Raw genomic sequence first — 8,031 nt, 5'->3', positions numbered from 1 at the left:
CAAGCAAGCCCTCATCTCTTCTCTCCCCTCCCCTCTGCCTACAGGGTAACTGGACTCTCTAGCCTCAGTTTCCTCAGATTCCACTTCCCCCCTCCACCTGGAAATATCTCTTCTCCTTCTTGGTCTCCCTCAAATCAGTTTTTGAGGAAAAAGGGTCTCTTTAACCTGTTAAGGCTAACCTCCCACATGGCTTTTTAACATTTAACTTGATATTAAAATTGTCATATATATATGTGTGTGTGTGTGTGTGTGTGTGTGTGTGTACACACATATATGTGCGCATGTAACTAAAATATTAAAATGAGTCCCCCTATTTCCAGGACCCAGATTTATCTGTCAACATTTCCCGCACAGTAAATCCCCTACTTACAAATGAGTTCTGTTATAAGAGGACATTTGTAAGTCCAACAAAGTTAGCCTAGGTACATAACTAACACAGTTGGCTATGTGCTGTTGCTTTTATACTTGTTTCCAGACATCCTGGGCTTGAAATAAAGATACTGTACTACTGTACTCTATACAGTACTGTACTGTGAAGTATACAAGAGCACAAGTGCTTGTAATGGATACACACATGCGACAACGTACGCCAGACACGTGGAGTCACTTATGTGAATGGACATGTGAATGCACGGTAGCATCTTTGAAAGTTCACAAATTTAGGGTTTGTATCTAGGGGACTTAATGTGTTTGTTTGTTTCCATTTTCCTTGGTGAAATATTATAAAGCAAAGTCTGCATGCCACATTGACTATAAATTCTTTGGTATGTGACACTAAAATATAAAGACATTTTCTTGCTCAGCTATAATACCATATCACGCAAAACAAAATTAATGATGATTCTTTAATATCATTTATCACTGGTCTACATGCAAATTTCCCTTCTCTTTCTCAGTCACTTCAGGCATGTCGGACTGTCTGCGACCCGATGGACTGTGGCCCACCAGGCTCCCCTTGTCTCCCAAAAAGTCTTTTACAGTTGGTTGACCTGAGACAAAATTCACACAGGGGCCACCCTCTGCATTTGGTTTTTATGTCTCTTAACCGTTTTTAAAATCTTAAGCTGCTCTTCCCCCCCTCAAATTTATTTTTCCAGGCTGTTGCTAGCTGGTGGGGACTTTTAGGACATCCTATAGAATGCTCCCTTTTCTGGGTATGTCTGATTCCTCACAGTGCTGTTTAACTCACTCCTCTATGCTCTATTTCTATTTCTTGAGATCAGAAGTTTGAAGAGGCTCAAACTCTGGTAAGCGTTGGGCTCACCAAAGGATCTTGGTAGTTGCTTCTCACCTGCCTGAGGCTGGGGCTCTGTGTGCTTCACTGGCTGTTCTGGACTCTCTGGTTCCAGGGCCACGGATGATGCATGTGCTCCTGTCATGTCACAGCAAAGCAGACATCTCACTGTCCAACTTCAGTGATGCTTATATTGATCCTGGGTCCAGGTAGTGACAGGCTGGACTACCAATGTCACATTTCATGTGCACCTGCCTTTAATCTCATCTTATTCAGAGTTCTTCAGGACCTTTTTCCATAAGTTATTTCTATTTTCACTCATTCTTCCAACTTCTATTTTCTCCTTCTCCTAAAAAAGAATAAGAAAAATCATGCTTATTATAGTGTGGTTTGTAGTAAAGAGATAGATGAAGTTTAAATGTCTGAATAGAAAACTGGTTATACACTTTAGTGAGTAAAATCATTTGCAGCTACTAAAAATTACATCATCAAAAATATATGATGACATGGAAAAAAATCATAATAAAATTTTAAATAAGACTAAAGCTACAGAAGAGACATAGAGACATACAACAAGAAAATAGTTGTATCATGTACAGTTCTATGTTTTTGAAAAAAAAAAAAAAAAACAACAACCCTACAAATGCCAGAATTGCTATAAATGTCCACATCCAGGAGAAAAAAAAAACACAGTTTTGTCAAAAGAACATGCTGATCACAGCAAACACACAGCAAAATCCAACAACATAGGAGATGACTCTACACATGGACATCACAAGATAGTCAATATTGAAATCAGATTGATTTCCTTCTTTGCAGTCAAAGATGGAGAAGTTTATACAGTCAGCAAAAACAAGACTGGAAGCTGACTGTAGCTCAGATTATAAGGTCCTTATTGCAAAATTCAGGCTTAAATTGAAAAAAGGTAGGGAAAACCCTTAGGCCATTCAGGTATGACCTAATTCAAATCCCTTATGATTATACAGTGCAGGTGAAAAATAGATTAAAGGGATTAAATCTGGTAGACAGTGCCCGAAGAGCTATGGACAGAGGTTTGTAACATTATACAGGAAGAAGTGACCAAAACTATCCCCAAGAAAAAGAAATACAAGAAGGCAAAGTGGTTGTTTGAGGAGGCTTTACAAATAGCTGTGGAAAGAAGAGAAGTAAAGGCAAGGGAGAGGAGTGTTAGTGAAGATGGTGGAGGAATAGGATGGGGAGACCACTTTCTCCCCCACAAACTTATCAAAAGATCATTTGAATGCTGAGCAACTTTCACAAAACAACTTCTGAATGCTAGTGGAGGACACCAGGCACCCAGAAAGGCAGCCCATTCTCTTTGAAAGGAGGTAGGACAAAATATAAAAGACAAAAAAAGAGACAAAAGAGTTAGGGATGGAGACCCATCCTGGGGAGGGAGTCGTGAAGGAGGAGAAGTTTCCAAACACCAGAAATCCTCTCACAGGAGGGTCTGTGGGGAGTTTTGGGCTCTCAGAGGGCACCATAACCGGGAGGAAAAAACAAAACAAAACAATATGCATCTAACCGCAACTCCCAGCAAAGAAGTAGCCCAGATGCTTGAGTCTGCCACCAGCGAGTGGAGGCTGAACAGGGAGATGTGGGTTGCATGCTTAGGGTAAGGACCAGGCCTGAATGCCCTGAGGGCAATCTGAGGGAGCTAACATGAGATAGCAACACAAGCTGTGGGGTAGCCAGAGAGAGAAAAAATGGAGAGAGAGAAAGAGAACTTTCCTGCGAAAAGGTCAACCTAAGGCACAGCTGGGCCTGCTCACAGAACAAAGGACTGAGCGAATACCAGAGGAGAACTAGCTGGCTGCAGACCGGCCCATCCCCCGCCAGAGGCAGGTGGGTAACAGCCAGAGCCAGAAGGCGAAGTGAGGGGGCAACCTTGGCCCCAGAGACAGCATGCCCCGCGAAACTGTGAGCAGGCTCCCAGTTGCTAACCAAATCTTCCTGGGATCCTGGACTGTTGACATCCGCCAGGAGGGTCACAGCCAGAGACCAGCTGCCCAGAAGAAATACAAGGCACACCTGAGATGCTGTTCCCACTGCCCACCCAGGAAACAGAGCAGCTGGGACCCCGGAGGTGATTAAGATGCACCGGCCACCTGGAATAGCGTGCTTGCCAAGCACCTGGTTGCCTGAGCTGCTCTGACCTGGGAAGGGCACAAAACGCATGCCCAACTGAGCTTGTGCCTTTGTGGAGTACCTGAGAACCCGAACCTGAGCAGCTTAGACCTGGGAAGTGCACAAACCCCAGGGTCCGCTTTGGACAGTTCCCCTGCAGAGCAACCTGGAGCCTGCACAGTGTAGACGGGGAAAGCACACACACTGTGAGTGGGGGCAAACCCAGTGTGGTCCATACACTGCGATCACTCCCCACACACACCATTGATATTTTTTTATTTTATTCAGATCTGTTTATTTCTTGGTCATCTCTTCTCTAGGCCAAGAGTAGATCCAGTAGGTCTTAGAGCCTAAGGATTACACAATTTAGGAGTGGAAGGGGACACTCTGTAGGAAAATGAAAGCAAAAAAATATACAGAGCCTTGGCAGGGGGGTATGAAAATGAGGGGCCTTGATGTTTCCTAAGCCATGTGGCAAATCTACTTCTTTCTTTGTTCATTCATTTGTTTTTTAAACATTTTATTTTATAATTGGGGTATAGTTGATTAAAAGTGTTGTAATAATTTCAGATGAACAGCAAAGGGACTCAGGCATACACATACACGTATCCATTCTCCCCCAAAGCCCTTTCCCATCCACTGTTACATTATGCTGCCACATAACATTGAACAGAGTTCTCTGTGCTATACAGTAGGTTCTTGTCAGTTATCCATTTTAAATATAGTAGAGTGTACATGTCCATTCCAAACTCCTAACTATTCCTTCCCCACCACAACTGTAAGTTAGTTCTCTAAGTCCATGAGTCTCTGTTTTGTAAGTAGTTCCATTTGTGTCATTTCATTTCAGATTCCACATATAAGGGATGTTACACAATATTTCTCCTTCTCTGTCTGATTTACTTCACTCAGTATGATAATATCTAAGTCCATCCTATGTGTGGCAAGTCTGCTTCTGCTCCAGGTCAAGAGACTTCTGTGTGTTCTCAGCTCCTCGTAGATCCTCATTTCTGAGCCCCTGCATCATATTTACCTTTGTCTGGGCTCTTTCCTGAAGTGTCTTCTTAGAATTCTTTTTAAAATTTATTTTTATTGCTGGCTAATTACTTTACAATATTGTGGTGGTTTTTGCCATACATTCACATGAATCAGTCATGGGTATACGCGTGTTCCCCATCCGGAATCACCCCTCCCTCCCCATCCCATCCCTCAGGGCCATCCCAGTGCAGCAGCCCTGAGCACCCTGTCTCATGCATGAAACACGGACTGGCGATCTATTTCACATATGATAATATACATGTTTCAATGCTATTCTCTCAAATCATCCCACCCTCGCCTTCTCCCACAGAGTCCAAAAGTCTGTTCTTTATATCTGTGTCTCTTTCACTGTCTCACATATAGGATCATCATTACCATCTACCTAAATTTTATATATATGCTTTAATATACTGTATTGGTGTTTTTCTTTCTGACTTACTTCACTCTGTATGATAGGCTCCAGTTTCATCCACCTCATTAGAACTGATTCAAATGCATTATTTTAAATAACTGAATAATATTCCATTGTGTGTGTATGTACCACGGCTTTCTTATTCGTTGGTCTGCCTATGGGCATCTAGGTTACTTCCATGTCCAAGCTGTTGTAGACTGTGCTGCGATGAACATTGGGGTACACGTGTCTCTTTCAATTCTGGTTTCTTCGTTGTGTATGCCCAGCAGTGGGATTGCTGGGTCATATGGCAGTTCTATTTCCAGTGTTTTAAGGAATCTCCACACTGTTCTCCATAGTGGCAGTGCTAGTTTGCATTCCCACCAACAGTGTAAGAGGGTTCCCTTTTCTCTGCACCCTCTCCAGCATTTATTGTTTGTAGACTTTTTGATAATAGCCATTCTGACTGGCAAGAGATGGTACCTCATTTTGGTTTTGATTTGCATTTCTCTGATAATGAGTGATGTTGAGCATCTTTTCATGTGTTTGTTAAACATCTGTATGTCTTCTTTGGAGAAATGTCTGTTTAGTTCTTCAGCCCATTTTTTGATTGGGTCATTTATTTTTCTGGAATTGAGCTGCAGGAGTTGCTTGTATATTTTTGAGATTAATTCTTTGTCAGTTGCTTCGTTTACTATTCTTTTCTCCCATTCTGAAAGCTGTCTTTTCACCCTGCTTATAGTTTCCTTCGTTGTGCAAAAGCTTTTAATTCTAATTAGGTCCCATTTGTTTATTTTTGCTTTTATTTCCATTCCTCTGGGAGGTGAGCAATAGAGGATATAGAGGATCCTCCTATGATTTATGTCAGAGACTGTTTTTCTGTAATTTTCTGGTGGAGTCTTTAGGGTTTTCTATGTAGAGGATCATGTCATCTGCAAACAGTGAGAGTTTTACTTCTTCTTTTCTAATCTGAATTCCTTTTCTTCATTTTCCTTCTCTGATGGCTGTAAGTAAAACTTCCAAGACTACGTTGAATAGTAGTGGTGAGAGTGGGCACCCTTGTCTTGTTCCTGACTTTAGGGGAAATGCTTTCAACTTTTCATCATTGAGAATAATGTTTGCTGTGGGTTTATCATATACAGCTTTTATTATGTTGAGGTATGTTCCTTCTATGCCTTATTTCTGGAGGATTTTTATCATAAATGGATGTTGAATTTTGTCAAAGGCTTTCTCTGCATCTATTGAGATAATCATATGGTTTTTATCTTTCAATTTGTTAATGTGGTGTATCACATTGATTGATTTGTGAATATTGAAGAATCTTTGCATCCCTGGGATGCTTGGTCATCATGTATGATCTTTTAAATATGTTGTTGGATTCTGTTTGCTAGAATTTTGTTGAGGATTTTTGCATCTATATTCATCAGTGATATTGGCCTGTAGTTTTCTTTTTTTGTGGCATCTTTGTCTGGTTTGGGCATTAGTGTGATGGTGGCCTCATAGAATGAGTTTGGAAGTTTACCTTCCTCTGCAATTTTCTGGAAGAGTTTGAGTAGGATAGGTGTTAGCTCTTCTATAAATGTTTGGTAGACTTCAGCTGTGAAGCCATCTGGTCTCCTGGGCTTTTGTTTGTTGGAAGATTTTTTATTATAGTTTTGATTTCCGTGCTTGTGATGGGTCTGTTAAGACTTTCTATTTCTTCCTGGTACCGTTTTGGAAAGTTATACTTTTCTAAGAATTTGTCCATTTCTTCCAAGTTGTCCATTTTATTGGCATATAGTTGCTGATATTCGTCTCTTATGTAGACGTATTTCTGTGTTGTCTGCTGTGATTTCTCCATTTTCATTTCTAATTTTGTTGATTTGATTCTTCTCTCTTTTTTTCTCGATGAGTCTGGCTAATGGTTTGTCTATTTTATTTATCTTCTCAAAGAACCAGCTTTTAGCTTTGTTGAATTTGACTATTGTCTCCTTTGTTTCTTTTGCATTTATTTCTGCCCTAATTTTTATAATTTCTTTCCTTCTACTAATGCTGGGCACTTCATTTCTTCTTTTTCTAGTTGCTTTATGTGTAGAGTTAGGTTATTTGATTTTTCTCCTGTTTCTTGAGGCAGGCTTGTATTGCTATGAACTTTCCCTTTAGGACTGCTTTTACTAAAGTCCATAGGTTTTGGGTTGTTGTGTTTTCATTTTCATTTGTTTCTATGCAGATTTTGATTTTTAAAAATTTCTTCTGTGATTTGTTAGTTATTCAGAAGTGTGTTGTTTACCCTCCATATGTTTGTACTTTTAATAGTTTTTCTGCTGTAGTTGACATCTAATCTTACCGCATTGTGGTCAGAAAAGATGCTTGGAATGATTTCAATTTTTTTAAATTTACCAAGGCTAGATTTAGGGCCCAGAATGTGATCTATCTGGAGAAGGTTCCGTGTGCACTTGAGAAAAAGGTGAAATTCATTGTTTTAGGGTGAAATGTGCTATAGATATCAATTAGGTTTAACTGGTCCGTTGTATCATTTAAAGTTTGTTTTTTTCTTGCTAATTTTCTGTTTAGTTGATCTATCCATAGATGTGAGTGAGGTATTAAAGTCTCCCACTATTATTGTGTTACTGTTAATTTCCCCTTTCATACTTGTTAGCATTTGCCTTACATATTGCGGTAATCCTATGTTGGGTGCATATATATTTATAATTGTTATATAATTGTTATATCTTCTTCTTGGATTGATCCTTTGATCATTATGTAGTGTCCTTCTTTATCTCTTTACACGCCCTTTATTTCAAAGTCTATTTTATCTGATATGAGTATTGCTACTCCTACTTTCTTTTGGTCTTCATTTGCGTGAAATATCTTTTTTCAGCCCTTCACTTTCAGTCTGTATGTGTCCCTAGGTTTTAGGTGGGTCTCTTGTAGACAGCGTACATAGGTGTCCTGTTTTTTTATCCTTTCAGCCAGTCTTTGTCTTTTGGTTGGGGCATGCAACCCATTACATTTAAGGTAATTATTGATAAGTATGATCCTGTTGCCACTTACTTTGTTGTTTTGGGTTTGAGTTTATAAACCTTTTCTGTGTTTTCTGTCTAGAGAAGATCCTTTAGCATTTGTTGAAGAGCTGGTTTAGTGGTGCTGTATTCTCTGAGCTTTGTGGATCTGTAAAGCTTTTGATTTCTCCTTCATATTTGAATGAGATCCTTGCTGGGTATAGTAATCTGGATTGTAGGTT

Source organism: Bos taurus, chromosome 28 (genome assembly GCF_002263795.3).
Source record: "Bos taurus isolate L1 Dominette 01449 registration number 42190680 breed Hereford chromosome 28, ARS-UCD2.0, whole genome shotgun sequence".
NCBI classification, from domain to species: Eukaryota; Metazoa; Chordata; class Mammalia; order Artiodactyla; family Bovidae; genus Bos; species Bos taurus.
Note: the sequence above shows the minus strand (reverse complement) of the source record.